The sequence below is a fragment of the Tympanuchus pallidicinctus genome, unplaced genomic scaffold (genome assembly GCF_026119805.1).
Source record: "Tympanuchus pallidicinctus isolate F22 unplaced genomic scaffold, pur_lepc_1.0 scaffold22, whole genome shotgun sequence".
In the NCBI taxonomy this organism is placed as follows: Eukaryota; Metazoa; Chordata; class Aves; order Galliformes; family Phasianidae; genus Tympanuchus; species Tympanuchus pallidicinctus.
This window is the reverse complement of record NW_026294739.1, coordinates 34,133,618-34,149,461: the sequence shown is the minus strand read 5'-3', so window position 1 is coordinate 34,149,461 and position 15,844 is coordinate 34,133,618.

Below are 15,844 nucleotides of genomic sequence, written 5' to 3'. Positions count from 1 at the left end.
GTTCTGCATCTCTTCACCTATTGGTGCTGGCTTTTATTCTTTTTTAATTTTTTTTTATATTGAAAAGGTCTCAGTGAACAGGGAAATTGCAGGAAAAGAGGAAGAAGAAAATTTAAATGATCCCAGAGTGAACTGTTTTGCTGTTAATACAGAAATACAGTGCAAGACACATTTAATGGGCTCTATTTTTTATTATACTATGCTGAATAATTAAGTTTGAGGCTAAGTGTCACGTAGATTTATCTTTTAATTAAAAAAGCATGGTTCACGCATATTTGAGTGGTAGTCCAAATAAATGCAATATAGAAATTTATGTTTGTTTATCTAGGTGTTAATTACCTAGAGATTGTTCTGGATTACTTCTTTTTATAAAGTGTCATAGGCTCATGTCACAAGTAATAAAGCTTAACTGTGGAACCTTATCAATTTGCTAACTATAACGCCAGTGTGACCTGGAGGAAAGGGAAAAAAAAAACTTTGGAAAACGTTTTCTGTGTGTACCCCGTTCAACACATAAAAACCACGCGCTGAACAAAGCAATCATTTTTAAACTGTTCGCGCAAGTAAAAGTACGAATATATCTTCAGTATTTTACAGCCTTTCATACATGTAATTATTTATATAACACACTGTTATTTATGCCCGTGTACTACATGTTGTGTAAAGACAGATATGGCCAGCAACAAAATGTAGTTTACCTGGTGGGCAAGCTATTCATTTATTGTGTGAAGCAACACTTACAAAGACTGAACACTGTATTTAAAGCAAAGAAGCAGCAGATGCTATTTTCTTAACATTTTAAAGGTTTTACCATGTTGCTAGCAATCAAGAGGATGGGAAATGCAAACTAAGTCTGAAGATAAAATATCATGCATTGCAGTGGTGCAAAGAAAGGGAATGTATGTGGGCACAAATTGTTCATCAAATTCTCTTCCTGTTTTTTGTTTATTTATAACCAGAAATTATATCACTGCTCTGCAGAGCCATGTGGAAGAATGCAGAGAGCGGGCAGAGCAAACTTCCCAGCATGGCCAAGCTAAGGGGCTTTCCATCACTGCTGTAAATCAAACACTGTCCATGTGATTATGCAGGGGAGCATCTGCCCCTACAGTGTGAAAGACTGAGAAATCTTTTCATTTTTCTCCTAGGTGCAAACATCCCCTTTGGGGGTTAATTATTTATGCTTTTCTCAGAGTTCTGATGACTCACAGTAACGTCAGGTTGTCGAGTTGCAGACATTTTTGATAAAATCAACTTGCTGATATTGTGAAGAAATCAATGAAGATTACATTCTGTGCTCAAAGTCATTAATTCTTGATATGCAGGTTCTCAAACCATGATGAAGGCTGAAAACAAAGGCTTCTCTTTATTAGTCATCAGTTCCTTGCATAGACGTAGCCATAGTTGCTCATATAGACATAGCCACTGCAAGCTTTGTCTCATGTGCAAACAGAAGCAGTAGCTAAGTTAAATCCCCATACCTGAGGCTGAAGATAAAACAGATCTTAACGCGCTGATCCTTATAAATCACTAGAATGCTTTTAATTCCTCAGGACTGAAATTGATATGTATATTTATATATAGAATAATTGTGTATGTATATACACAAGCACATCCATATTACGAACCATTTTTGTTTTAATGTATTTGATTTTTAACACTGTAAAGAAGCCAATAATGGATACTCATCATTTCTGAAGATCAGCTGTTTACCGATGAACACAAACTTGGATGGAGGAGTTGAAAATTTGAGCCGCTGGATGTAATGAATCACTGTGGCTCCTGAAATTCCAGCTGTGTAAAGTTGAAACAACACAACGGTGAGTCAGAACTAACATTAATGAAAGTAGAGAAAAGGAAAATCTCTCTTTGAAAGAGGGAGTTTGTGGAGAAGATGTGTCCTTAATGTGGCATGAGATACCGCTGCACAGAATATATGATTTCTCTCCAAGTTGTGCCACTGTTCTTCCTTTCTATATAAATATTTATATTTAATTCTTGGGGGTGGGGGGTTGTTTTCCCAATTGTTTTCTGTTAGAAAGAAGTTGATGCGCAAGTAAGTGAAACACAAGTATTAATAGATGTAACAGAATGATGGAGCCATTAATCCCAACAGAGAAAATCTCTCTTGTTAAAAATCTCTCACCGCATCTTTGACTACAGGACATTGGATTTCACGAGGGAGTTGCTTCTCCTGATTAGTGCTAATCCTTGGTGTGCTGCTCATGGAAGCTGCCACCCCAACAGAATGGGACCAACATTTGTTAAGGGTCCGCCCACTCCCAGTGAACACAACTGGCCATTTCCTATACAAAAGTCTGCAGTTAAAAATGTCAGTATCTCCAAAGCTTTTCATGATCAAGCAGTATTTATATTGCTTTTGCCAAAGCAGTCTGTATTTCCCCTGTGAAGATAACACATTCATTTCTATGCACCAATCACCATTTTTGTTCTTCCTCTCAAACCTTCCTGCTGGTGGTGGTGTAACTAAATCCAGCTCACCATGCAGTAAGCAAAAGTTTCATACTTTGAAAGCATGGAAGTATGGAGGCTTGTTCCTTTTTTTCCAAACCCATTGATCCACCCTATGCTTCCAGTAAGTTAAAGCCTTCAAATACTCTTGATTTATAGGAGAACCGCGTTAGTATCATAACTGTTGGCTCTTTCCATGAACGATTTTAATGAAAAACACTTCTGATACTCAGCAGCAGAGCCATGATCTGAGTATCCTATTAGTGCTCAATGGCATTTGCTGTAGTGGAAAATCTGTTCACCTTCCCACAGCCTCATGGCTGTGCGTTCATTTTCATCTCACACCAGAGGTTTCAGTAAACTTCATGTGAGCAAGAGTCAGCTGAGCACTCTCATTCATTTGCAATTAAGCTATAAAGAATAATGATTGAAATAATGCAAGGAGATTCTTGACCCTGAAAATATTTGTCTGACAAAATGAGAGGAGAATCCAGCTCTTGAGGTGAGGTCAGGAGGCTGCTTGTGCCTTGGAAATGCTCCTTGGAAATGATGGAACCCAAAGATGTGCTGTGTCCACATGGGACACCAAAAGACCGGCCACCCCTTTTGGACAGACTGTTAGGTCAAAGGAGAGGTATGTTACCCTAAGGAGAGGGCAAACCTCTGGGCTCTGAGTGGAATTTAGGATGGAGCTTGCATGGGCAGGGTTTGAAGCAGGTTCCTGTGTGGCTGCTTGTGGTCCTCACTGGTCCCCACTGCAGGAAAGAGTGCTGCTGGCCCACGACACAGTGATGCAGTCATCTCTCTCCTGCCCCACAGAGAGCTGAGCCCGGGCAGGATCCTGGACCCTCACTTGTATGGCAGGACCCCACTGGGCTGGGTTCTGGTAGTGGGAAGGCAAGAGAAGAAAGAAGGAGAAGAGAAAAGGAGCATCAAGATCATCTTTCCCTTCCTTTGTGTTGTGATGTGAGCACTAATTTTTTCAAATGAGGAAAAATAGTCGCAATGCCTGTCTAAGAGTTTGAATTTACCACCAAGTTTCCTCTGTGCATTAAAAATAAAGCTAAAAATCCAACAAATCCAACCCATATTAAATTTGAATGCTGAATTGTAATGTTTGCTCAGTTGCTATTTCATAGTAGCAACCAACGTGTTAATCACTAGTATATAATTAGATGTCATTTTGGAGCAATTCAAAATCAAACAAAATCTCAACATGCTCTGAACATGTTGTGAAAGTTTACATTACAATTAATTTATGATTATCCAAACGTGCATCCAGTGATCTTGTCTTCATACATTACAAAGAAAAAAGACAACTTCTCTTCACATACACCCCTTAATCTCAGAAGGTTCCTGGAGAAAAAGATCTCCCTTAAATAACTGTATTATATAAATTCCATTTAAATAGATAAGCATGAGTTGAAGACATGAGATTAATTTGATAACCTGTGTATCCTTGGATCTCTCTCCCTTGTTTTCCTTCATTTTTAGTTTCTGTAATCATTTGATTTTTCGTTGTGGTCTCTATGGCAGAAAATTAAGGGAAAACAGTATTATTTCATTTCACACCAACCCACTAGAGCAATGAGTTAATTTCAGCTCATCCTCCTGAAGGTGAAAAGAAGCTCACATCCTTTTGTCCCAACAGCGAGCTGGTGTCACAGACTGCTGAGCATTCCCAGCCCTGTCAAAATCAAAGGAACAAGGACACTGAGCGAGTCCTGGGAAATGCTGGATGCATTAGCAGATACAGCCAATATGCTGAATTATGGTCATATAATAAACACACAAGCTGCTGTGCCAGGACACAGCCACAGTGATCACAGTAAGAAAAGTTTTAAAAGCAGTCATGCTCCCATCCTCTGCTGAAAAAAAGGGATAACGTACATAAAAAGGTGAACAAATGGCTACACTTTGCTGCATCCAGAACAGAGAAAACCCTGCTACTTCAGCTGTAATGAGCTGCCAGCTGATGTCTAGTCTTCCCTTCCGTGTATGTATATCCCATATCCTATATATGCAAACACAGAACAGGCAGGAAAGTTATTTTGGGTGTGAAGCTATAATGTTGTTCTATGCTTTAATTGCCCATAATGAGCATGGCAAATGCTGAAAGATGCAAGGAAAAGTCTTGTCCAATAATATAGTTCTTTATTACCTTAGGATCCCATCTTCCTAACTATTTCGAGGATGTTGTTAGCAGAGGAAGGCATATTTTTATTTAACATCTTTATTAATGAGCTAAAGAAAGAAAGAAGTAAACACACTAATTACATTTGCAAATGACAGTACATTAGTAGCTATTGCAAACATCACTGAGGACAGAAATAACAGAGGAATATAATGGGTAAGAATAAAAGATTCAACTTGAAGTAACACAAATTCAGGTCTGAAGGCAAACATACTCCATAATTAGACAAGGAGAGGTAGAGAGGAAGGTGAAAGAGTTGAAGTTGAGGGGTTGGGGCAGTGGTAACGGCGCAGCCCTGGGGCCAGGAGTTGTGTGCATTTTGGGGTCCTGGTGAACAAGCATTGAGGAAACACATAGTAAATGCTATTTTCTTCCTTTCTCTCAGGAAGGGCAAAACCCAAGTCCCATATCTGTAATTCAGAAGAGGGCACAAAGCCAGCATAGCTGGGATGCATGCACGAAGTGCTCCAGCTGTGCCCAAGCCCAGGTGTAGGCAATACCCTGCCCCAGCTACAAAAGGGTGAGACCTGGCAGCAGCAGCTTGCAGGGAGCTGTGAGGCTGCAGGTATGTGCTCTGGGTGTGGAAGCATGGGGCTGCTTCCAGCTGAGCTCCTTGGTGGAGGGAGCACTGGTGCAGCAAGAGTTTTGTTGGCATTGCTGGTTAGTGCCTAAAAACCAAAAGGGAACAGAGAGGAAGGATGATTTGAAAGAATCTGGGAGCAATAAGACAAAATGGAGTAAAGGCAGACTTCCCCAGTGTATGCAGCTCTAAACTCTTTAATAAGCTCCCAGGAGAACTGATGGATGTGCAGTCACTCCAATGACTTAAAATTAGACTGGATGCAACAGGGAGCATGGCGGGAGCCTTCGGGATAGAAGCCCCCAGGCACCAGCGGGGTCCCAGCCTCGCTGCCTGCTGCAGGGCAGGGTGCTCCTCACCTGCTCTGCTCAGGCTGCGGTGAGCATGGCTCCCTGCCTGGGCCCTGCAGCTGCTGGCCATCGCTGCTCGCTTTCACAAAACCTACAAGCTGTCATCAGTTAAGGGCTGCCCAATGAGTTATAATGCAGGAAGCACCTGCAGTGTTGTGCCATCCTTGCCCTGGTAATGATTTAAAGAGAAGGTAAGCAACCTTCCCCCTCCCCTGGAGCACGCGTAACTCGGTAGAGCTCCTTTTCTAGAGATGCTTCAGTTGTAGCCTTCCTATTTAAGTAGCGTTGGAAGTTCCAGCAGTAGTGATGGGGAGCGTGCTCGCTGTCCTGAAGTACTCTCCCGCACTTTGTGGTGGGGACAGCGTGTGCCAGCCTCTGGTTAGCGGCTGTGACAGGCCGCCGCGGAGCGCGAGCCTCAGCTCTCCCCTCCTGAGCTGCGGAGATGACAAGGAACGCGCACCTCCGTGTCCCTGCGTGAGCGATGACAATAACGGTTCGTGCTAATGCCAGTCACGGCGGTGACTTTTGCTGTAGTGTTACTTGCGTGGTAGCAATTGAATTGAAACTGCCACATCAGTTCACATTAGGTGCTCAGCAGCTGACGGGGCTCCTCAGCGCGAGGAGGAGCGTGGTGTGGTAGAGCCTCTCAGAAGCTGGTTGGACAGTCAGGGTGGGAGCACCGCTGTGTTCACGTAACGAAGTTTCAACGTGACCCTTCAGGAAATAGCTTCCAGTCTTAAGCCTTGCTTTACGTATCCTAAAAAAGGAGGAGGAGGTGGTGGCAGCGGCCTGTGCACACTCCTGCTCTAATCTGCAGGGGTGGCACCGAGCTCGTTGGGGCTGAGTTGCCATGGGGCAGGGCTGTAGCAGGAGTCCCCGTGGCACCTGCCGGGGATCGATGCCTTGTTGCCTACAGCTTGGCGTCCCCAGTGCCTTGTGCGTTGTGGGGTTTAATGGGATATCTCCACTCCTTTACGCTGCGATATCTGGTCTGAGCGGCATAAATCCACTTTTCAGTGATGTGCATTAGCTAAGTGGCATTTATCTTGCTGCAGAGCTGTTCAATGCTTCTTTTGACCCACCAGAGTTTAAAATAGACTTCATCTTTAAAAATCCAATTTTACAAACAGTTAGTCTTTAATGTGGACCGTTGCATTTTAGTAATTTTGGGGAAAAATTAATGACTGATATATTTAATTTTCAGACACAGCTACTGCATGTTTAAGGCATCTTTTTTTTAACTTTATTGTGAACAATATAGGTTGAACACTGCAGAGATATTGCTCTTGCAGACTTGTAAGATTAAAATCGTGGTATTTCTGAATAAGGGGCTGTTAAAGTGCCAGTGAGGATATCTATCTGTTACCATGTGGCTCTGAAGTAATGCAGTGCATGTATATTTAAATATCAGTACAATGGCTTGTTTTCCAGCTAGACAGAAACCTCCAAATCTAAGGTTACAGGCCTCAAAAGAGGAGCTGAGCGTGCTTAGCTTTCATTTTACTTTTTTGCTCTTTAGCCGTGTTTAAAGACTTTGAATCTGCATAGTGTGACTTGAAACTAATGGGTAATTAATGAACAGGCAGCTCTGCAGTGGCTCCGGGGTACGGGTATCTTCTCTTTACAGGGCCTCCTTTTTTTGAATCCTTTCATATCTGTACCTCTCACTTATACAAGTTAGTGTGTGTTTAAGCTGTGAATAATGGTTGAAATCATTCCTGCGTGTGCAATGCTGTATTCCTCTAAAGCAGATCATTATTCTATATGGAATAAATAGTGCTATCCACTCGATATGCTTTAAGGCTAATGAACCAAACTTTACCATCTAGGAAGCCAGATAACAAGGCATGTTTCTTCACTGGTTTCTTCTGATATATTAATTAACAAAAACCAAAATTCCTTTCTGAGACAGAAACATATCTACAACCCCGTTTGGTTTGGGGGATTTTTTGCACTGTAACTCCTTAACATTTCCTAGTGTGCACAGGGACTCATCATTTGTTCAAGGCCATACCGGATGGGGCTTTGAGCAACCTGATCTAGAGAGAGGCATCCCTGCCTATAGCAGGGAGGTTGGAACAAGATGATCTTCAAGGTCCCTTCCAACCCAATCCAGTCTATGATTCTATACCCAGTAATCTGGCTAGCTGGGTGCCCTGTTAGCTCTGGCAGAAGAAATGGAAGAGGTCACCCTGCAAAGCCATGGTGGGAGCACTGCTGGGCTTTGTGTTGTGTGCAGTTTGTGGCAGTGATGGAATTGGGCAAGGTGTTATTTCTCGGCAGGGAGAAGTTAAAACTTTTCCTCATCAGGGTGGATGGAAGCATAGGTGGGGGAAGGGAACTGAGGATGGGCAGTGGGAGGCAAAGTGAGCTGCTTCTCAGTATGAGTATGCTGGGGTTTGTCCCTGTGGTGGGGAACTTCTAGTTCCAACAAGAAACACCTGAAAAACTTGTCAGGGAAGTGTAAGATTTTTTGAAAGGATAGAAAGGAACTCTCCTCTAGCTTTTTGATCCTTTAGGGTATATTGACAGCAAGTAAAGTGTTCCTTTAACAGTAAGAGAGCAACATCTTAAAACACCAGCAGGACTCTAACTTGAGGTTTAAGTAGATTAAGACTATGGGGGCATCTGAACCCCAGTATCTGGCAGCATTTATTTGGAGAGAGCAAAAAGACATCTGTGACTTACAAGGACAGAGTGTACTCAGCATGCTTCCTCCAAAATATGTGGATACCAAAGTTTGTTGCAACAGAAAATTAGAAAGTGTCTTTTGCATCTTCTCTGTATGTTTTCCCAGCCTGAAGAGTTTTCTGACCTACCATTCTCTGGAAAGCTACTGCTCCTATAAAGATCACCTCAATTTCAGGGGGTCTTCTGACTGGGGGCACAATAAAGCAGAAATACCTGCAACAGTCTTTGGTGTTGGCATTGCCCTGTAGCATTCTGCCTTGTGTTGTGAGCTATTCCCTTTGGAGTCCAAGTACTAAGAGTTATTACATCTTTAAAGGCCTGCAGAATTTGTGGGAAAAGTAATTGGTTGGTTGTTCCAAAACTCTTGGTGGAATTATGTGAGAAAAAGCTTTTCAACTTAATTTTCTATCTATATTTGGAGCCACTGGCATGAATTCGGTTTCTACCGTAAACCCAAAAGCTCCTCAAAGGTGTGCAACAAAATGATTCTACAGCACAACGAGTTGAGATAGCCATAGGACTCTCACTGTGTCCTGGACTTCCCTCTGCAGAAGATACTTTGTCATCTTTGCTAATTAGTTGTTGAACTGCAGTTTTAAGGTAATATAAATGCTTATTAGTGCTATGTGTTGTTCTGACTTCATTTCCTTGCTTATTAAGCTACAAAGTTGTGGGCTTTTTGATTCATATTGCAAACCTTGCAGGTTCATCAACCTTAGATTTTGGAGAACTACTTTGTATACTTTAAATTCTTTAATATTCTTTCCCATCCTAAGGACCAGAGTTGTTAATCTTCTCACATTTCAGCCCTTATATTTGTTCAGCTGCTTCTGACTCTTCCTGTTTGCCTCTGTTCTTCTGTTTTCTGGTTTTTTTGTATTCTTCCCTTGTGTTGTAAGGCCATCATAACTGCTCTTGACACTGGACATGAAGAAAGACTTATAAGACCAAATGTGCTTTTCAGTAGGTGAAAGCTTGAGGCACGTGGTAAAGAAGAACCTGATTTACTCTAAGTGGAGTTTTTAATGGGAATTCTATCTCCCTTGTTTGGCAGGAGAAAACAACCCAGTGGGTGCCTCAAGCCTGCATTGTCCGTGAGCACCGTCTGGGAATGGAGCAGAGGAGAGTTGGACCATTGATGCTTGTAAAAGCTGCAGCTCAACTGAAGCATGGGTGAGCTAAAATTCACTTTGCACATTGCTAGCTAAAATATCTCTTCTTTCATCTAAGTGCTTTGCCAATGGTTTCAGTCCTTTTTTTTTTTCCTGTTTCCTTTCTCACTAACATGAATTTCCATGTATGGTATCATCCGATCTGTGAAAGATTAATTTAATCATTTATTTTTTCTGTGCTAAATGACTTACAAACAAATTATTCAAAGGCTGTAGTTGCTAAGGGTGAAATCACATGGATCTCCCAAGCCCGTCTTTTCCTGGAGCTTAAGAATTCATAGATAAATCCAATGAATTAGATCTGCTAAGATCTCTCTTTACAATTCTAGGTAGGAGAGATCAAGCAAATCCAGGTTAAATATCCTGCTTGTTCTGATAGTGCCTCTGGACATTCACTAAACTAGCATCAAAAGGGAAACATTCTCCTTTGGGGTCTAAACCAGCCTGTCTTTCCAGTGAGTTGTATTGATTGAAGCTGGAGCAGGATTGAGCCCTTTGGCTACAGAGCTATCTTCACATCTGATGATATTGACAGAAATTTTGTATAAATCAAAGACAGTGTTGGTACTCTGCTAAAAACATGGTTGGCCTATTTCCAGACTCTTTCCTAGGTTTTATTAGACTTGGGCAGGTGATTCCTCAAGAAAAAGTAATTTCGAGTTATTCTTCGGAGTTCTGCAGCTGTGGAATCTAATGCCTTTTTCGAAGTGACAAATACATAAGGGCTGGATCTTCTACCACATGAGAAATTGCTGATTCATTAGTTCACATATTCGAACTGGAAGTAACATACAACTTTCTGCTTCTCACTTCCATTAAATATGGCCAAATTGTATTAGATCATAATCTATAATTAGGCCAATTTTTCCTAATCTTTGTTGAAATGGATTCAATCTGGTTTACAAATGAGAAGTGTTCTTTTTTCTATAGGCTGCAAGTTTTCTACTGTCCAGCTATTACAAGTATCAATTCGATCTTGTAATGTATTACATATGCCTCATATTTTGTTCTAGCATTAAATGATCATCTTTGGGCTTTCTTGTTCTCTCGTGTACGTAGCGGGTGCGTGTTGCAAATGTGTGTGTGCAGTGCAGCCACCAGAACTTCCCGATGCCCTTGTGAACCTACACAGCAAGGTCCTTAGGACTCAAAGGCTGCTTATTGCACCCACGTTTAAGCTAATTGCCAGTACTCAACAGGAGGTGCTCATAGCTATGGCTTTCATTACCCCCTAGCAGCTGAGTAAACCCATGACATGTATGTTCTTAGATTACAAAACTCTATTTAATGCTAGTATTTTCTTACAATAGATATTCTTTCCCATACCTAAATGCTCCTATAGAGCACTTGTCAGGGTGATCTAAATACGGAATCTTTTCGGCAGTGACATGGACCTCTTCTGATAGTACTCTTCAACCCGTCTTAATTACTACTCAGAATCCAATTTCAAGGTCTCCTTAGGTGTTGGTATTAGCTAATATTTCAGTAAGTAAGGCAAAAGATAACACTGTCAGTCTCATTCGCCTTTCAAGTCAGTATCTCTCTTTTCCCTGCAGAATGCAGTAGGGCTAAACCTTCTTGTTTAGCTTGGGGCAAAACACACCCTGCAAAAGCTGAAATAATCTAATTTTTTCAATGAAAGTCAGTGCCAGTCAAAGGAGCTCCTACATACTTATACTTAAGATACATCAAAAATGTACAAATATTGGTAACCCTAGTTTATCATGTATAAGGCTAAGAAAGAAAACCAAATTAAGGGAGGATACTGGGACAGACTTTGAAATAATGAAGTAACTGTGAGTGCTGCTTCATTTTAGCATTCTTAAGTCACTGAAAATGAAGAAATTGTTGTTCACCTTGGATGAATTTCTTAGATTTTAGCACATTAATATTGATGCTGCTCAATTATCTGTATTATAACTACCCTCTCAGAAATCTGTTTTTAGCTTGGATATTAAAAACAAAAGTAGCCTGAGAGAGAAGCTAAATATCAGTGCTACATGCAACTTCATCAAAAGACAGAAAGAAGGTGCTCAAGTACTGGATCTCCTCTTCTTCCCACGAAAGAGTTAACACAAAGAAATAAAATCAGATATGTGTAGCCTCCAGACGTCCATTAAAGTGCAGAATGCTGTTTTCTATCACAGATTATATGCCAGATGTTCAAACTATCTCTAATCATTGCAGATGTAATGGAGTAGAATGTTGCAGTTTGTGAGTTTACTGGCATTAATTCTGTATACTGCACAAGGGAAAAGATTTTAAATATATAATTATATCTCATTAATACTCAGGTTTTATTTCCTTTCAATGGAACAGGACTTATTAAAGCAACCATTTACCGCATGTTTTCTTTTAGTATTTGGCCCCAGCATAATCCTGTGTGCATTGTACATGTAAATATGTACTAACCTGTGTATATAGAAATACACACTACTGTATATAATTCCACTGGTGCAGCCCCCACTTTTTATATGCATGAGATGTTTTTATAATGTAAATTGACAAGGAAAAAGATCTTACTCATACAGTACTGTTTTAACCACATGCTATCTTACTTTTTATGGAGAAGAACTGTAAAAAATGTGTAATTTAATGGTATTTATTCAGTCATGCTAGAGGAAAATTGTGCCGCTATGTGAATTGTGTTAGACTACTTCCTGGCCCTCTGACTGCTGACACCAAAAGGCAGATATCACAATGGTGAGAATGTCTTGCTGAGGCTTTTTCTTTGGGATTATTCAGTATGCTAAACGCAGGAAGGCTGGTCTTGCCCTGCCTACTCCTTTGCCCCCGAATGCCTGCTGCATGAAGGGACGGCTCCTGCTCTTCAGGGCTTCCTTTCTGTCTGCCCTTTGTCTATGAGGCTGGCTCAATGTGCTCAGCTCTGATTAAAGTATCTGTACAATAGAGTTTGCTTTGTCCTCCTTTCTCTGCTGAGGTTTCCTACCCAGCGCAGAGTTCAGCTGCATCTGAGTCTCTTTAAATTCTGGATCTATTGAAATCACCGTAGAAGTGTTCATAGCTCTCAATAGGTTGCAGAGTTTGCTGTACTCTGAAAGACAGCAGAACTGTGAGGGTGAACTTCATGGAGAAGTTCCTACATCTGCTTTTGGATATAGAATTTCAATTAGGATTTCTCTGGGAGCCATCCTTCATTCTGATGATAGCTTTTGTCTTCAAGCTTTAACGTGCAGCCTCAGCCTATGGTAAAGCATACCTGTTGTACCAAATGCAGAGTCTTTTCAGGGAGCTCTTTTCTGCTCTGTTGTCACAGTAACTACCAGCTCCTCAAACAACGATGTTCCTTTCCAACTCAAGTAGTTGTTTGCCTTAACATTAAGTTTAAATAAGTGTGCGTTAAATTTCTAAATACCAAATATATCATTGCATCTCTGAAAATGCTGGGAAAGCTAGACAACTTCCAAAAACAGTTATTTGATCTCCACATGTGCACTTGCTATGGCATAAAAATGATCTTGAATGATGATCTTGGCAGCAAGGTGTCCCATGGATAACACACTACTGCAGTTCTGCAATTGATCTTTCTTAGCTGTTTATTACTGTCTTTCTAGGTAAACATTGCTAATCTAACCATGGTTAGTTGGAAGGAAATGAGGATGTGCTGAAATTAGATGCTCAAATAGGGTCTGATATATTGGGTTATTCAGCTATTTTGAAGCACATCCTGAGAAAGCCTGAAGAAGAAAACCTGTAAAAAACTTTTCCCCACAACTCATTCATCTTTTTACTTTTCTTTTTCAAATATCAATAAATATTAGTAATTTCTCAACTATTTCCTTGATAAGTAAGTGATTGGGTATAACTCAGGCTAAAGTCAGATGACTGCAGAAGTTTACTTGTATAGATCTTGCAGGCAGATTATGGCCTCTGTGCAAAAATGCCATATCATAAGGAATGCTTTCACTTTGAAAGGAATATCTTCATCTCCAGTAAGATATCAGGCAAAGGGTACTGGATAGAGGGAATCAAAATTCAGGTATACTGAACAAAACAGTTATGTTCAGGAAAAGTAGTTCTGCTGCTGACATTTTAATATGATTAATGTATTATGTGCTTGATTAAGAAGAAACACTTACTTCTACCTAGTTACCTATAGGTATTCCTTTTAAACACAGATAAATAATAGAACACAAATTAAATGGGGTTTGGAAAGCAGTCCAGTAATAACTAGGTAAGTCACTTCTGGCTATGATCTCATTGAGCTAGAAGTATTCCTGACTGTGGTGTACAAACAACGTGCTTTGTCTCAAAGAAAGACTTTCTTAAGCATTTGATGTTTTAGATTGTACGTATATATATGCTGCACATAAGAAGTAACAGTACATGATTCACAATAAAAAAAATGAATATTCTCCTTAGGTTTATTTACATCTATATCTCATTCTATGTTTTACTGAGATGCTTTAATATTAAGGATGTGTGCTCTATGACTGTAGTAGGGCAGTTACACTAAGGCTTGTTATGTAATGTTTCATGCTATGTGTACCATATCATACACTGCAGCTGATCAAGTGATTGGCAGATGAAAAGCCATCAGATCTTATCTTCTGAATTCAGTAAGGAGTTACATGATTAAAAGGTAGAAAGAAAAACAAAAAAAAAAAGGAACAACTTGAGCTCTGTTCCATATGGTCCAGAGATGCAGAACATCAACTGAAAGCTCTTTTTAGTGATGCCCAGCAAGGATTAAGTCAACCAGGTAATTTGCTCCAAAAGTCAACAATGCTGCTTGTCAAAAAATAAACAAACACCAGCACAAAATGAACCTGGCTAGCAATCTCAAGAGCAAGGAGGACGGGAATGTTCTCTTGGTGAAGACCTGCAGTGTCTGATAAGAAGAGAGAGCAATTTTAAAATCAATGCCATATTTACTGGAATACTGAAAATCATTCCTACTTTATTTAAAGAGATGTTTCATGGGTACCTATAAATAAAGGATTCCTTCTTTATGTGCCAGCCTTTCAGAAACAAGGTAAAGATGCGAGACAGCAAAAAAAGGTCTGACCATATCAGCACACAGTGTGATAGACTGCCCCTCCAAATGACACTTTCATTATCAGTAAATTTATGTTCCTATTTCTGTGTGTAATAATGACCATTCACAGCAAAAGCATGGTGGCTGTTAATGGACAGGAGTGGGGATAAAAATTCATTAATTAATGTGGAATTGAAGCATTTCCTCCACATGCTTTGAGCAGCCAAGTATTTCAGAGCAGATCTTGGCACCCGAGTGCAGGTATAATAATTATACACAATTTTCAGTGATTAAAAGGTTGTAAAGTAATTTTAGATACATCTCAAAATTATTTATCTTATAAATGAGGATAGAGTGAATACGAGCTGAATCATAAGTACTGCTGTTCAGTGCAGAGCTGAATTGCTTGTAAGGGGAGGTTCCTGCTCTCCAGCAGCAACGTCTTAGCTACAGCACCAAGGTGGTTGTCTACTCACCCTTTTCTGCCTCTCATCTTCTGAAAGGGCAGATGATTCTGAGTAGTGTGATTTGCAAATATCTGTAACATCAGTAACTGTATCTGTATCAGCAACTTCAGCAATAATCTGGTTCAACATTGCTCACTTCAATAACCAGCAAATTGCTCTCCACATTTGTGTTGAGGCCAGCGATCCTCTGCATCTCTTTGCCATTCTTCTCACCAGACTGCATTTTCCTACACTGTAGATTAATTTCCAGCTCCCACCTCTTGCCTTTTAATCTAACAAAAAGTTGCCATGTTAAATCAGATGGGCAGGCCAATCCTTGATGACCCTTTATCATTTCCTGTGACTACGTCCTCAAATGAAACTGATGGTCAACCTGGCTGGAAAGCAAGGGAGATGCCCGAGGAGATGCCAAGGTGTGATATAAGAGATGGAAATAGCTCCAGGCATTTTGTTTTGCAACAGTTATCTTCATTCTGAATGATGTGGGCTCCAGAATTGTTCCTTAATCTTTAGAGACAGACAATGAAAAGGGGTCTTTCCCCATTCCTGGGCTCTGATTTAAATTATTTCTGCATGGCACCAGGGATATGTTAGGTGTCAAAGGCATAATTGTTTCATTTCAGTATTAAACTCTAGGAATATGTGGAAAGGCTGCATGGTCCCTGAAAGGAGGGGGTGGTTGAAGTATATCTGGAGGTAGGAAATATTCTGTCTGTGTCTGGTAGTCTTGAAGTTTCAAGATCAGAGAGAAGATCCAAGGGGCTTTCTCATGTATTTTCACTTACCTCTCAGGTGAGTACAGTAACCTAACAATTTGCTAATGAATTCAAGAAGTAAACACACACTTAAGGAAAGCTTTCCATTTGGAATCAGCTATTAAAATAGTCTTAAAAGAAATTCATGTACAAAAAATTAATTA